Genomic DNA, 14,077 nt, shown 5'->3' with positions numbered 1-14,077 from the left:
ATCTGAGCTTGTCATGCGCTGCTTGTCCTGGACCCTCAGATCTAGGGTTTTGATGGATCTGGATCAATCTAACGCTCCTGATGCGTTTGGATAGTCCATATCCATCAAGACTTTGGGCCTGGGCTTGTGTTTATGCAGATTTCGTTCTTTCTTATGCACTTTTGCTATTTCCTAACACTATTTTCCTTTTTACACCTCTGTTTATGATCAAAATTACTTGAAAAATTCTACAAATTTTTGTACATGTTCTTGTTAATTGTTGTGATGTTTTTGTGCATTTTGTTTACTGAAAATCTTGATGAAAAATACTATTGCATTTTCTTGCTTTATTTCTTTGTTTTTTTTTGTGAAAGTTCATGAAAATCTTGTCTAATTCTATGTCAAACCCTTGATAATTGTTTGTGATACATGTTAGATGATTTTGTGGGTTTATTGCTACTGTTTGTGTTTAATTTTGTTGCATAATTGTGAATTTTGGTAGGTTACTTAGCTTACAAGTCATTAGGTAGTTAAATAATGTAAATATGCTCCAAATTTGTTTTAAAGTGTCAAGTAAGTCATGTAGCCTTAATTCCCATTCCAAAACTTGTTTCTAAACCTTTAAAATGTAATTGGAATGTGAGAATCATAGGTCACTTGGTTCTTGCATTTTATGAACAAATTTTAGCTATGTTTGCACTATTTTCTATCCTTTATATTCTAGTATTTCTCTTACTCCATTTCTCTTGATATTGTCATGTGCTACTAACTCCTTTCATTTCATATTTCATATTCACCATAAGCATCTCCATTTCATCCCATTTTCATCTCTATTCTTCTTGCAATTTAATTTGTACCAAGACTTAGAATGTAAAGACTTAGGAGCTTTTGTAATATTTTACTTTCATGTCATTTTAATTTTCTTGGCAAAGAGGCCATAGAATGTATCTAGGGTTTGATGTAAAGGACAATGGACTCTAATGATGTACACCGACACAAGCACCGACACATGCACACACATCACTATATAGCTAGAATATGCATGTTTAGATGTATGTTTAGGATTGTATGTTTAGATGAATGCCTAGGATTCATACTTAGAAAAAACCAATTTTCCAAACAAATGTGAACAACTTCACTCAAACCTTTTCCAAATAAACCTTGGGATCCAATATCCCATTGTATTTTCTTTTCCATTTTCTTAATCAAATTTCAATGAAAATAATCAAACTTTGACTTCTTTTGCAATTCACTAATTCAACCTCACTATTTTCCAATCTCATGCCCTTGAGGCCTCTTTCTATTCTTCAAATTCCATTTTCAAACTTAAAATCAACCAACAAAAACAAAAACATTTTTGAAAGAGAACTACGGTGGATTTGATCCCTTAAACGGGTACGTAGGCAAGGAACAAAATTCCTTCAATTCAACTAAAATAAAAATCCAAAAACATTCTTCTCCCTCCAATTCTTCATCTAGCAAACTTTAGGTGTAAATAGCATTTCAAAATAGCATTTAAAAATAAAGCGCGCACGTAGAAATTAAAGATGGTTCCTATAGGTTACTATAGTCGTTATGGGTGCCTAACACCTTCCCGTAGCGAAAACAACTCCCGGACCTCGATTCTCAAGGGTTTTGCTTACTTTTTCCCTTCCCAAGAAAAAATAAGATATCACCGGTTTAAAAGGTTCAAACGTAATCAATGTTTGACACCCGAAAACCAAGATAAAACAGATACCATAGAACCAATTGGGTCTAGTGTGTTGTAGATATTTTTATTAACCATTTGGGTTTATAGTATAGTAAGTCTATGCACATTTCTATAAACAAAAACGAACCTTACTATGGAATTAATTGAAACTACATTAACACTTTATAACTTGGAAGGAATCAACAAGTTACTAGTTCGAAAAAAGGTAGATGAAAGCGAAGCGGTCAAAATGAGGTAATTATGAAAGCGAAGGGATCAAATAGTAGAATAAAGGAAAAAGAAATTCAAAGAATGTGAAAAAGCGTTAAGATAAATTAGCATTATAGTAATACGTTGATTTGGTTTTGAAATGAGGAATTTATGAATTAATAAAAAAAAATGTTAAGTATATATTGTCATAGCACTTCACTCCAAATTCTGATTTAATATAGACCCAATTGGGTCTATGATGTTGTGGAAATTTAGTACAAATTTACACCAAATACTCTTTCACCATATAACCAAAAGGGTCAGAACTATAATGGAGTAGACAGTCATTTTTTACATCGTTACCCCATTCAAGATACCATAGAACCAATTGGGTCTAGTGTGTTGTAGATTTTTTTATTAACCATTTGGGTTTATACTATAGTAAGTCTATGCACATTTCTATAAACAAAAACGAACCTTACTATGCAATTAATTGAGACTAGATTTACACTCTATAAATTGGAAGGAAACAACAAGTTACTAGTTCGAAAAAAGGTAGATGAAAGCGAAGGGATCAAAACGAGATAATTATGAAAGCGAAGGGATCGAATGGTTTAAATGAAAGGCAGGGGATCAAAATGTAGAATAAAGGAAAAAGAAATTCAAAGAATGGGAAAAGGCGTTAAAATAAATTAGCATAATAGTAATAAGTTGATTTGGTTTTGATATGAGGAATTAAAGAACTAATAATAAAAAAAATGTTAAGTATATATTGTCATAGCACTTCACTCCAAATTCTCATTTCATATAGACCCAATTGGGTCTATGATGTTGTCGAAACTTAGTACAAATTTACACCAAATACTCTTTCACCATAGAACCAAAAGGGTCAGAACTATGATGGAGTAGACGGTCATTTTTTATATTGTTACGCCATTCAAAATACCATAGAACCAATTGGGTCTAGTGTGTTGTAGATTTTTTATTAACCATTTGGGTTTATAGTATAGTAAGTCTATGCACATTTCTATAAACAAAAACGAACCTTACTATGGAATTAATTGAAACTACATTAACACTCTATAACTTGGAAGGAATCAACAAGTTACTAGTTCGAAAAAAGGTAGATGAAAGCGAAGCGGTCAAAATGAGGTAATTATGAAAGCGAAGGGATCAAATAGTAGAATAAAGGAAAAAGAAATTCAAAGAATGTGAAAAAGCGTTAAGATAAATTAGCATTATAGTAATAAGTTGATTTGGTTTTGAAATGAGGAATTTATGAATTAATAAAAAAAAATGTTAAGTATATATTGTCATAGCACTTCACTCCAAATTCTGATTTAATATAGACCCAATTGGGTCTATGATGTTGTGGAAATTTAGTACAAATTTACACCAAATACTCTTTCACCATATAACCAAAAGGGTCAGAACTATAATGGAGTTGACAGTCATTTTTTACATCGTTATGCCATTCAAGATACCATAGAACCAATTGGGTCTAGTGTGTTGTAGATATTTTTATTAACTATTTGGGTTTATAGTATAGTAAGTCTATGCACATTTCTATAAACAAAAACGAACCATACTATGGAATTAATTGAAACTACATTAACACTTTATAACTTGGAAGGAATCAACAAGTTACTAGTTCGAAAAAAGGTAGATGAAAGCGAAGCGGTCAAAATGAGGTAATTATGAAAGCGAAGGGATCAAATAGTAGAATAAAGGAAAAAGAAATTCAAAGAATATGAAAAAGCGTTAAGATAAATTAGCATTATAGTAATACGTTGATTTGGTTTTGAAATGAGGAATTTATGAATTAATAAAAAAAATGTTAAGTATATATTGTCATAGCACTTCACTCCAAATTCTGATTTAATATAGACCCAATTGGGTCTATGATGTTGTGGAAATTTAGTACAAATTTACACCAAATACTCTTTCACCATATAACCAAAAGGGTCAGAACTATAATGGAGTAGACAGTCATTTTTTACATCGTTACGCCATTCAAGATACCATAGAACCAATTGGGTCTAGTGTGTTGTAGATTTTTTTATTAACCATTTGGGTTTATAGTATAGTAAGTCTATGCACATTTCTATAAACAAAAACGAACCTTACTATGCAATTAATTGAGACTAGATTTACATTCTATAAATTGGAAGGAAACAACAAGTTACTAGTTCGAAAAAGGTAGATGAAAGCGAAGGGATCAAAACGAGATAATTATGAAAGCGAAGGGATCGAATGGTTTAAATGAAAGGCAGGGGATCAAATTGTAGAATAAAGGAAAAAGAAATTCAAAGAATGGGAAAAGGCGTTAAAATAAATTAGCATAATAGTAATAAGTTGATTTGGTTTTGATATGAGGAATTAAAGAACTAATAATAAAAAAAATGTTAAGTATATATTGTCATAGCACTTCACCCCAAATTCTCATTTAATATAGACCCAATTGGGTCTATGATGTTGTCGAAACTTAGTACAAAGTTACACCAAATACTCTTTCACCATAGAACCAAAAGGGTCAGAACTATGATGGAGTAGACGGTCATTTTTTATATTGTTACGCCATTCAAAATACCATAGAACCAATTGGGTCTAGTGTGTTGTAGATTTTTTATTAACCATTTGGGTTTATAGTATAGTAAGTCTATGCACATTTCTATAAACAAAAACGAACCTTACTATGGAATTAATTGAAACTACATTAACACTTTATAACTTGGAAGGAATCAACAAGTTACTAGTTCGAAAAAAGGTAGATGAAAGCGAAGCGGTCAAAATGAGGTAATTATGAAAGTGAAGGGATCAGATAGTAGAATAAAGGAAAAAGAAATTCAAAGAATGTGAAAAAGCGTTAAGATAAATTAGCATTATAGTAATAAGTTGATTTGGTTTTGAGAGGAATTTATGAATTAATAAAAAAAAATGTTAAGTATATATTGTCATAGCACTTCACTCCAAATTCTGATTTAATATAGACCCAATTGGGTCTATGATGTTGTGGAAATTTAGTACAAATTTACACCAAATACTCTTTCACCATATAACCAAAAGGGTCAGAACTATAATGGAGTAGACAGTCATTTTTTACATCGTTACGCCATTCAAGATACCATAGAACCAATTGGGTCTAGTGTGTTGTAGATATTTTTATTAACCATTTGGGTTTATAGTATAGTAAGTCTATGCACATTTCTATAAACAAAAACGAACCTTACTATGCAATTAATTGAGACTACATTTACACTCTATAAATTGGAAGGAAACAACAAGTTACTAGTTCGAAAAAAGGTAGATGAAAGTGAAGGGATCAAAACGAGGTAATTATGAAAGCGAAGGGATCGAATAGTTTAAATGAAAGGCAGGGGATCAAATTGTAGAATAAAGGAAAAAGAAATTCAAAGAATGGGAAAAGGCGTTAAAATAAATTAGCATAATAGTAATAAGTTGATTTGGTTTTGATATGAGGAATTTAAGAACTAATAATAAAAAAAATGTTAAGTATATATTGTCATAGCACTTCAACTCCAAATTTTGATTTAATATAGACCCAATTGGGTCTATGATATTGTCGAAACTTAGTACAAATTTACACCAAATACTCTTTCACCATAGAACCAAAAGGGTCATAACTATGACGGAGTAGACGGTCATTTTTTATATTGTTACGCCATTCAAAATACCATAGAACCAATTGGGTCTAGTGTGTTGTAGATTTTTTATTTACCATTTGGGTTTACAGTATAGTAAGTTTATGCACATTTCTATAAACAAAAACGAACCTTACTATGCAATTAATTGAGACTACATTAATACTCTATAACTTGGAAGGAATCAACAAGTTACTAGTTCGAAAAAAGGTAGATGAAAGCGAAGGGATCAAAACGAGGTAATTATGAAAGCGAAGGGATCGAATGGTAGAATAAAGGAAAAAGAAATTCAAAGAATGTGAAAAGGCGTTAAGATAAATTAGCATAATAGTAATAAGTTCATTTGGTTTTGAAATGAGGAATTTAAGAACTAATAATAAAAAAAATGTTAAGTATATATTGTCATAGCACTTCACTCCAAATTCTCATTTAATATAGACCCAATTGGGTCTATGATGTTGTGGAAATTTAGTACAAATTTACACCAAATACTCTTTCACCATATAACCAAAAGGGTCAGAACTATAATGGAGTAGACAGTCATTTTTTACATCGTTACGCCATTCAAGATACCATAGAACCAATTGGGTCTAGTGTGTTGTAGATTTTTTTATTAACCATTTGGGTTTATAGTATAGTAAGTCTATGCACATTTCTATAAACAAAAACGAACCTTACTATGCAATTAATTGAGACTAGATTTACATTCTATAAATTGGAAGGAAACAACAAGTTACTAGTTCGAAAAAAGGTAGATGAAAGCGAAGGGATCAAAACAAGATAATTATGAAAGCGAAGGGATCGAATGGTTTAAATGAAAGGCAGGGGATCAAATTGTAGAATAAAGGAAAAAGAAATTCAAAGAATGGGAAAAGGCGTTAAAATAAATTAGCATAATAGTAATAAGTTGATTTGGTTTTGATATGAGGAATTAAAGAACTAATAATAAAAAAAATGTTAAGTATATATTGTCATAGCACTTCACCCCAAATTCTCATTTAATATAGACCCAATTGGGTCTATGATGTTGTCGAAACTTAGTACAAATTTACACCAAATACTCTTTCACCATAGAACCAAAAGGGTCAGAACTATGATGGAGTAGACGGTCATTTTTTATATTGTTACGCCATTCAAAATACCATAGAACCAATTGGGTCTAGTGTGTTGTAGATTTTTTATTAACCATTTGGGTTTATAGTATAGTAAGTCTATGCACATTTCTATAAACAAAAACGAACCTTACTATGGAATTAATTGAAACTACATTAACACTTTATAACTTGGAAGGAATCAACAAGTTACTAGTTCGAAAAAAGGTAGATGAAAGCGAAGCGGTCAAAATGAGGTAATTATGAAAGCGAAGGGATCAAATAGTAGAATAAAGGAAAAAGAAATTCAAAGAATGTGAAAAAGCGTTAAGATAAATTAGCATTATAGTAATAAGTTGATTTGGTTTTGAGAGGAATTTATGAATTAATAAAAAAAAATGTTAAGTATATATTGTCATAGCACTTCACTCCAAATTCTGATTTAATATAGACCCAATTGGGTCTATGATGTTGTGGAAATTTAGTACAAATTTACACCAAATACTCTTTCACCATATAACCAAAAGGGTCAGAACTATAATGGAGTAGACAGTCATTTTTTACATCGTTACGCCATTCAAGATACCATAGAACCAATTGGGTCTAGTGTGTTGTAGATATTTTTATTAACCATTTGGGTTTATAGTATAGTAAGTCTATGCACATTTCTATAAACAAAAACGAACCTTACTATGCAATTAATTGAGACTACATTTACACTCTATAAATTGGAAGGAAACAACAAGTTACTAGTTCGAAAAAAGGTAGATGAAAGTGAAGGGATCAAAACGAGGTAATTATGAAAGCGAAGGGATCGAATAGTTTAAATGAAAGGCAGGGGATCAAATTGTAGAATAAAGGAAAAAGAAATTCAAAGAATGGGAAAAGGCGTTAAAATAAATTAGCATAATAGTAATAAGTTGATTTGGTTTTGATATGAGGAATTTAAGAACTAATAATAAAAAAAATGTTAAGTATATATTGTCATAGCACTTCAACTCCAAATTTTGATTTAATATAGACCCAATTGGGTCTATGATATTGTCGAAACTTAGTACAAATTTACACCAAATACTCTTTCACCATAGAACCAAAAGGGTCATAACTATGACGGAGTAGACGGTCATTTTTTATATTGTTATGCCATTCAAAATACCATAGAACCAATTGGGTCTAGTGTGTTGTAGATTTTTTATTTACCATTTGGGTTTACAGTATAGTAAGTCTATGCACATTTCTATAAACAAAAACGAACCTTACTATGCAATTAATTGAGACTACATTAATACTCTATAACTTGGAAGGAATCAACAAGTTACTAGTTCGAAAAAAGGTAGATGAAAGCGAAGGGATCAAAACGAGGTAATTATGAAAGCGAAGGGATCGAATGGTAGAATAAAGGAAAAAGAAATTCAAAGAATGTGAAAAGGCGTTAAGATAAATTAGCATAATAGTAATAAGTTCATTTGGTTTTGAAATGAGGAATTTAAGAACTAATAATAAAAAAAATGTTAAGTATATATTGTCATAGCACTTCACTCCAAATTCTGATTTAATATAGACCCAATTGGGTCTATGATGTTGTGGAAATTTAGTACAAATTTACACCAAATACTCTTTCACCATATAACCAAAAGGGTCAGAACTATAATGGAGTAGACAGTCATTTTTTACATCGTTACGCCATTCAAGATACCATAGAAGCAATTTGGTCTAGTATGTTGTAGATTTTTTATTAACCATTTGGGTTTACAGTATAGTAAGTCTATGCACATTTCTATAAACAAAAACGAACCTTACTATGGAATTAATTGAGACTACATTAATACTCTATAACTTGGAAGGAATCAACAAGTTACTAGTTCGAAAAAAGGTAGATGAAAGCGAAGGGATCAAAACGAGGTAATTATGAAAGCGAAGGGATCGAATGGTAGAATAAAGGAAAAAGAAATTCAAAGAATGTGAAAAGGCGTTAAGATAAATTAGCATAATAGTAATAAGTTCATTTGGTTTTGAAATGAGGAATTTAAGAACTAATAATAAAAAAAATGTTAAGTATATATTGTCATAGCACTTCACTCCAAATTCTGATTTAATATAGACCCAATTGGGTCTATGATGTTGTGGAAATTTAGTACAAATTTACACCAAATACTCTTTCACCATATAACCAAAAGGGTCAGAACTATAATGGAGTAGACAGTCATTTTTTACATCGTTACGCCATTCAAGATACCATAGAAGCAATTTGGTCTAGTGTGTTGTAGATTTTTTATTAACCATTTGGGTTTACAGTATAGTAAGTCTATGCACATTTCTATAAACAAAAACGAACCTTACTATGCAATTAATTGAGACTACATTAATACTCTATAACTTGGAAGGAATCAACAAGTTCTAGTTCGAAGAAGGTAGATGAAAGCGAAGGGATCAAAACGAGGTAATTATGAAAGCGAAGGGATCGAATGGTAGAATAAAGGAAAAAGAAATTCAAAGAATGTGAAAAGGCGTTAAGATAAATTAGCATAATAGATAAGTTGATTTGGTTTTGAAATGAGGAATTTAAGAATTATTAAAAAAATTGTTAAGTATATATTGTCATAGCACATCACTCCAAATTCTGATTTAATATAGACCCAATTGGGTCTATGATGTTGTGGAAATTTAGTACATTCACCATAGAACCAAAAGGGTCAGAACTATAATGGAGTAGACAGTCATTTTTTACATTGTTACGCCATTCAAGATACCATAGAACCAATTGGGTCTAGTGTGTTGTAGATTTTTTTTATTAACCATTTGGGTAGTATAGTAAGTCTATGCACATTTCTATAAACAAAAATGAACCTTACTATGCAATTAATTGAGACTACATTAACACTCTATAACTTGGAAGGAATCAACAAGTTACTAGTTCGAAAAAAGGTAGATGAAAGCGAAGGGATCAAAACGAGGTAATTATGAAAGCGAAGGGATCGAATGATTTAAATGAAAGGCAGGGGATCGAATGGTAGAATAAAGGAAAAATAAATTCAAAGAATGTGAAAAGGCGTTAAAATAAATTAGCATAATAGTAATAAGTTTATTTGGTTTTGATATGAGGAATTTAAGAACTAATAATAAAAAAAATGTTAAGTATATATTGTCATAACACTTCACTCCAAATTCTGATTTAATATAGACCCAATTGGGTCTATGATATTGTCGAAACTTAGTACAAATTTACACCAAATACTCTTTCACCATATAACCAATAGGGTCAGAACTATAATGGAGTAGACAGTCATTTTTTACATCGTTACGCCATTCAAGATACCATAGAACCAATTGGGTCTAGTGTGTTGTAGATATTTTTATTAACCATTTGGGTTTATAGTATAGTAAGTCTATGCACATTTCTATAAACAAAAACGAACCTTACTATCGAATTAATTGAAACTACATTAACACTCTATAACTTGGAAGGAATCAACAAGTTATTCGTTCGAAAAAAGGTAGATGAAAGCGAAGGGATCATAATGAGGTAATTATGAAAGCGAAGGGATCAAATAGTAGAATAAAGGAAAAAGAAATTCAAAGAATGTGAAAAAGCGTTAAGATAAATTAGCATTATAGTAATAAGTTGATTTGGTTTTGAAATGAGGAATTTATGAATTAATAAAAAAAAATGTTAAGTATATATTGTCATAGCACTTCACTCCAAATTCTGATTTAATATAGACCCAATTGGGTCTATGATGTTGTGGAAATTTAGTACAAATTTACACCAAATACTCTTTCACCATATAACCAAAAGGGTCAGAACTATAATGGAGTTGACAGTCATTTTTTACATCGTTACGCCATTCAAGATACCATAGAACCAATTGGGTCTAGTGTGTTGTAGATATTTTTATTAACCATTTGGGTTTATAGTATAGTAAGTCTATGCACATTTCTATAAACAAAAACGAACCTTACTATGGAATTAATTGAAACTACATTAACACTTTATAACTTGGAAGGAATCAACAAGTTATTCGTTCGAAAAAAGGTAGATGAAAGCGAAGGGATCATAATGAGGTAATTATGAAAGCGAAGGGATCAAATAGTAGAATAAAGGAAAATGAAATTCAAAGAATGTGAAAAAGCGTTAAGATAAATTAGCATAATAGTAATAAGTTGATTTGGTTTTGAAATGAGGAATTTATGAATTAATAAAAAAAAATGTTAAGTATATATTGTCATAACACTTCACTCCAAATTCTGATTTAATATAGACCCAATTGGGTCTATGATGTTGTCGAAACTTAGTACAAATTTACACCAAATACTCTTTCACCATATAACCAAAAGGGTCAGAACTATAATGGAGTAGAAAGTCATTTTTTACATCGTTACGCCATTCAAGATACCATAGAACCAATTGGGTCTAGTGTGTTGTAGATATTTTTATTAACCATTTGGGTTTATAGTATAGTAAGTCTATGCACATTTCTATAAACAAAAACGAACCTTACTATGCAATTAATTGAGACTACATTTACACTCTATAAATTGGAAGGAAACAACAAGTTACTAGTTCGAAAAAAGGTAGATGAAAGTGAAGGGATCAAAACGAGGTAATTATGAAAGCGAAGGGATCGAATAGTTTAAATGAAAGGCAGGGGATCAAATTGTAGAATAAAGGAAAAAGAAATTCAAAGAATGGGAAAAGGCGTTAAAATAAATTAGCATAATAGTAATAAGTTGATTTGGTTTTCATATGAGGAATTTAAGAACTAATAATAAAAAAAATGTTAAGTATATATTGTCATAGCACTTCAACTCCAAATTTTGATTTAATATAGACCCAATTGGGTCTATGATATTGTCGAAACTTAGTACAAATTTACACCAAATACTCTTTCACCATAGAACCAAAAGGGTCATAACTATGACGGAGTAGACGGTCATTTTTTATATTGTTATGCCATTCAAAATACCATAGAACCAATTGGGTCTAGTGTGTTGTAGATTTTTTATTTACCATTTGGGTTTACAGTATAGTAAGTCTATGCACATTTCTATAAACAAAAACGAACCTTACTATGCAATTAATTGAGACTACATTAATACTCTATAACTTGGAAGGAATCAACAAGTTACTAGTTCGAAAAAAGGTAGATGAAAGCGAAGGGATCAAAACGAGGTAATTATGAAAGCGAAGGGATCGAGTGGTAGAATAAAGGAAAAAGAAATTCAAAGAATGTGAAAAGGCGTTAAGATAAATTAGCATAATAGTAATAAGTTCATTTGGTTTTGAAATGAGGAATTTAAGAACTAATAATAAAAAAAATGTTAAGTATATATTGTCATAGCACTTCACTCCAAATTCTGATTTAATATAGACCCAATTGGGTCTATGATGTTGTGGAAATTTAGTACAAATTTACACCAAATACTCTTTCACCATATAACCAAAAGGGTCAGAACTATAATGGAGTAGACAGTCATTTTTTACATCGTTACGCCATTCAAGATACCATAGAAGCAATTTGGTCTAGTGTGTTGTAGATTTTTTATTAACCATTTGGGTTTACAGTATAGTAAGTCTATGCACATTTCTATAAACAAAAACGAACCTTACTATGCAATTAATTGAGACTACATTAATACTCTATAACTTGGAAGGAATCAACAAGTTCTAGTTCGAAGAAGGTAGATGAAAGCGAAGGGATCAAAACGAGGTAATTATGAAAGCGAAGGGATCGAATGGTAGAATAAAGGAAAAAGAAATTCAAAGAATGTGAAAAGGCGTTAAGATAAATTAGCATAATAGATAAGTTGATTTGGTTTTGAAATGAGGAATTTAAGAATTATTAAAAAAATTGTTAAGTATATATTGTCATAGCACATCACTCCAAATTCTGATTTAATATAGACCCAATTGGGTCTATGATGTTGTGGAAATTTAGTACATTCACCATAGAACCAAAAGGGTCAGAACTATAATGGAGTAGACAGTCATCTTTTACATTGTTACGCCATTCAAGATACCATAGAACCAATTGGGTCTAGTGTGTTGTAGATTTTTTTTATTAACCATTTGGGTAGTATAGTAAGTCTATGCACATTTCTATAAACAAAAATGAACCTTACTATGCAATTAATTGAGACTACATTAACACTCTATAACTTGGAAGGAATCAACAAGTTACTAGTTCGAAAAAAGGTAGATGAAAGCGAAGGGATCAAAACGAGGTAATTATGAAAGCGAAGGGATCGAATGATTTAAATGAAAGGCAGGGGATCGAATGGTAGAATAAAGGAAAAATAAATTCAAAGAATGTGAAAAGGCGTTAAAATAAATTAGCATAATAGTAATAAGTTTATTTGGTTTTGATATGAGGAATTTAAGAACTAATAATAAAAAAAATGTTAAGTATATATTGTCATAACACTTCACTCCAAATTCTGATTTAATATAGACCCAATTGGGTCTATGATATTGTCGAAACTTAGTACAAATTTACACCAAATACTCTTTCACCATATAACCAATAGGGTCAGAACTATAATGGAGTAGACAGTCATTTTTTACATCGTTACGCCATTCAAGATACCATAGAACCAATTGGGTCTAGTGTGTTGTAGATATTTTTATTAACCATTTGGGTTTATAGTATAGTAAGTCTATGCACATTTCTATAAACAAAAACGAACCTTACTATCGAATTAATTGAAACTACATTAACACTCTATAACTTGGAAGGAATCAACAAGTTATTCGTTCGAAAAAAGGTAGATGAAAGCGAAGGGATCATAATGAGGTAATTATGAAAGCGAAGGGATCAAATAGTAGAATAAAGGAAAAAGAAATTCAAAGAATGTGAAAAAGCGTTAAGATAAATTAGCATTATAGTAATAAGTTGATTTGGTTTTGAAATGAGGAATTTATGAATTAATAAAAAAAAATGTTAAGTATATATTGTCATAGCACTTCACTCCAAATTCTGATTTAATATAGACCCAATTGGGTCTATGATGTTGTGGAAATTTAGTACAAATTTACACCAAATACTCTTTCACCATATAACCAAAAGGGTCAGAACTATAATGGAGTTGACAGTCATTTTTTACATCGTTACGCCATTCAAGATACCATAGAACCAATTGGGTCTAGTGTGTTGTAGATATTTTTATTAACCATTTGGGTTTATAGTATAGTAAGTCTATGCACATTTCTATAAACAAAAACGAACCTTACTATGGAATTAATTGAAACTACATTAACACTTTATAACTTGGAAGGAATCAACAAGTTATTCGTTCGAAAAAAGGTAGATGAAAGCGAAGGGATCATAATGAGGTAATTATGAAAGCGAAGGGATCAAATAGTAGAATAAAGGAAAATGAAATTCAAAGAATGTGAAAAAGCGTTAAGATAAATTAGCATAATAGTAATAAGTTGATTTGGTTTTGAA

This window comes from Medicago sativa, chromosome 3, assembly GCF_051527215.1.
Source record: "Medicago sativa cultivar Bolivia chromosome 3, Bolivia_mono, whole genome shotgun sequence".
NCBI lineage: Eukaryota > Viridiplantae > Streptophyta > Magnoliopsida > Fabales > Fabaceae > Medicago > Medicago sativa.
This window is presented reverse-complemented; position numbering follows the sequence as displayed.